This window comes from Pyxicephalus adspersus, chromosome 9 (genome assembly GCF_032062135.1).
Source record: "Pyxicephalus adspersus chromosome 9, UCB_Pads_2.0, whole genome shotgun sequence".
NCBI lineage: Eukaryota > Metazoa > Chordata > Amphibia > Anura > Pyxicephalidae > Pyxicephalus > Pyxicephalus adspersus.
In genome coordinates this window covers 39,977,416-39,981,254 of record NC_092866.1, presented here as the reverse complement: position 1 = coordinate 39,981,254, position 3,839 = coordinate 39,977,416, and positions in this window count along the sequence as shown.

The following is a 3,839-nucleotide window of genomic DNA, read 5'->3' as shown; positions in this document are numbered from 1 at the left end:
AGATGCGCAGCTCCGGCTGCGGGCTCAATCAGTTGCTGAATTGCGCAACGGCGTACGATTTTGGATCGCGAATACGAATGCGCGAGTGAGCGTCCGATTCTGCTTGATGAATTAGGGCCATAGACTATTAGTTGTTCTACTTGGTATTATAAGAATGGTTTATAGCTAATACTGTCATTCAGGCCCGGTCTCTGGCTCTTAGTGTTATTATCCACTTCATTTCAAGTTGGTGGAGTCTTTTATCCAGGTTTCCTCCTCTAGTATTTGGTGGTATGTGTTCCAACCCTGAGAATCGTAACACATTAGTATCATACTGATGCCTTGTTCCCACATGGTGACAGATTGGTGTAAGGATTCTTCCAACTGTAATAAATGGATATGTTCATAAATCCTTTTTCTAAAAGGTCATTCGGTTTTCCCAACATAGAAGGCCTGGCAAATGCATGTGATCAAATAGAAGAACCCAGCCGTGGTACACTCAATATAATGTTGGGGTCTGTGGTTTTTGCCATTGGGTAGTGTAATGATGAGATTTTCTTTAATCCAATGGAAATGGTTACATTGGCCACATTTAAAGGTACCTTGATTTTTGGGTTGAGGCTTAGTTTGGGGTTCATGTTGGAAATGGCTTGATACTAGTTAGTCTTTTAATGAGCTACATTTTGATTGTGGGGTTTGTCTCCAATGAATTTACTAATTCTTTGATTTGATTTCAAAATGTGTCAATGTTGGGCTAGAGTTTTGTATATGAAGTTGTAGTTTTTAATTATATCTCGTAATAATGTGTGTCATGGATGGAGAGTAGTTTCGGGTAGTGTGTTTTTGGAAGAGAAGATCATTCCTCTGGAGCTCTTTGGTATGAGAATTTTTTTTTGGTATCCCTGCTGTAAAAGCTTTTCTTAATAATATATTAATTATAATAATTTTGCTCCATGTTTGAAATCTGCATCTGTGGTGCAGTTCCTCTTGAGTCTCAAATATTGGCTGAATGGTATATTTTGAAAAGGAGTTTTAGGTTGCGTACTATTAGCATGGAGTACTGTGTTACCAGCAGTTTTTTGTAATTGTATGGTTATCATCTATTCTGATGTATAGATCTAAGAAGGGCAATTAAATGTTACTATACTCCATGGCAAATTTGAGGTTGAACTAAATGAAATTAAAGAATTGATTAAGAAGACTAGTTAGTCCTGTCCAAAATAAAAGGATGTCATCTATGTAATGTTTCCAGATTAGAATGTGTTTTTTGTAAATGTTAGTTTCAGGATTGGAGAAAAGGTTGTTTTCCCATTCACCTATAAATAGATTTGGGTCCGAGGGTGCGCATCGTGTACCCATTGCCACACCTTGGGTTTGCAGGTATGTGTTGCCATCAAAGGTGAAGATATTCCTGTTGAGGATGTAAGTGAGTAATGAAATGCTAAATTAGTTGTGGTTAGGGGCTGTTGGGTAAGCTTCTTGAAGGCATTTGGCGATGGTCTTAGTGCCTAATGCATGAAGTATACTGCTGTAGAGTGCTTCTACATCGCTTGTGACTATAGTGGTATTTGGTGGGATTGGTTAGGTTGTGGGTGAGTTTAAGTATATCAATTGTGTCCTGAAGGACGGAAGTTTGGTGACTAGGGGACGTAGATATGAATCTATAGGCCCACTTGCATTGGCTGCTAGTGATCCAATGCCAATTGGACGTCCAGTGGGAGGTAATACATTTTTTGTACTTTTGGCAGTATGTAAAAAGTAGGTAATAATTCTGACGGCACCTATGGCCTTCACTAGGAACATTTGGAGAACCTGTAGGAGTAAATATGCTTTAACATCCTCCCCTTCCAGATTAACCTCCATAATTTATACCCCTCAGATACCGGATAGTCTTTCTCACACAATGGCCGGGCCTTTTCTTTCCGCTGTAGTGTTACTATTCCCCATGTGAGTTTATTGTGTTTTCCCCTTTTTTCCTTTCTGTATCCTGTTAAAAAATTTTCAATAAAAATATAATTACAAAAAAAAAAAGTAGGTAATATTGGATATTTGTTAACTAAGTATTCCTTAGTTTTTGCTTAAATGATATTTGCTGAGTATGCCTGCCAGATGATTGCATTGTATTCTTGTATATATTCAAGGATTTTGTTTTTGGGAATTGTGGTGTTCCATTCCTGGTTATTAAGGATTTGGTAACAAATCTGCTGATAATGTTCCATGTTTAAAACGACAATGTTACCAACCTTGTCTCAGGGTTTTATGACTATATCTTTTTGTTGTTTGAGTTTTCTTAGGGCTTGTTGGTATAATTGTGGGAAGTTTCTGTGAAATGTTGCTAGTTCTGTATCGCTGTTCAAATTTTTTTCCGTAATAATGTTCACAAATGTGTGAGGGAGATGGGTGGAAAAATTGGGTTTCTTTTGCAGTAAGAGTACAGGGTTTGGATCTGTTGTGGATATTGTTTACAATTGGTTTATTGGTGATTGTGGTTGGTTTTCCATAAATAACTTCTTTTAGTGTCTTGAAATCTTGTGTATTGAAGTTTTTGTATAAATTAGGTTTGGTATGGAAGCGGACTCTCCTTAGATTTATCAAACATCATTTTAAGGATCAAATTTCTAGCTAAAAGATTGATGTCCTTGATAATTTCGAAATTGTCCAGTTCTCGAAAAGGGCAAAAAGAAAGACCCATTTTAAGGACTTCTAATTCCAATTCTGATAATTTGTAGAATGATAAGTTGATAACTTCAAGATTTATTGTTTTTTGTTTATTTTCACTAGGAATGAGTCCAGAGAGTTTTTTCGTTGTATTGGGGATGGTATCTGCTGATGAAGGGAGCCTAAAATAGATTTCTGTACTTTTTGGATTGCCCCTGTGGTATTTAATAGTTCTGTAGTTGGTATGGCTTGTGTACATATTGGGTTAATGTCTGTAAGGATGTTTCCTGTGGTAGGTGAAGTGGTGCGTATGGGGGGGATTTGGAATGTGATGGAAGATGAGAGTATATGGGGAGGGGATGGTCTTTCTGAAATGTTTTCCGATGCTGATGTAGGTATTAGAGGCGGTGAAGTGGTATTGTCCAGGAGACCCACTAAGTTTGGAGCAGGAGGAGGTGAGAAGTTGGTCAGGTTAATGGGGGTTGTATGGAGTGCCGGGGGGGGGGGGGCTCCTTTAGGATCCTGAGTGTTGTCTGATGTATCACTTAAAAATTCCTTTTTCTTGTTTTGTTGGGTAATCTCTAGATTGTATCATAATTATGTATGAAGCCAATAATGTATCAATACATAATTAATTGTTTCACCTAAATATCTTGGAGCTTGACCCTCTTTCTTTTGTCATCTTTTTCTATATTTTAAAAATTCAAAATTTCAAAAAAAAAAAAGTAGCAGCGCTTCATTACAATTAGAGGGAAACTAACTCTTTAACCTTACTTTTACAAAATACTGTTATTGTCATTAACTCTTATTGTCATTATTATTGATGATTTGTGTTGAGGATTTCAATGTAGAAGTTGTTTTGATATTACCATTTTTGTTCCTAAATATATACATGGAAATATAAGCAGACAAATGATTGTGTTTTGGTATTTCCAGTAAAGGGAATTATTAAAGATATAGGTAAAGTCACATAAAGCTCACATAAACTCTTGGATCTTTTAAAAGTTCTTTTTTTATATATCATTTTATTTTTATTCAGTGAACAGACAAACATACAATCTTTGAACATTGAGCCATACATTTATCCAAAATATTCATCATTTTCCGCATAACAGGCATATTGTTAACAGGCTAAGTTTAGAATGACTGAACACTGACAATTTCCATATTATAAACAAAACAGAAAAAAAGAGAGAAATAGG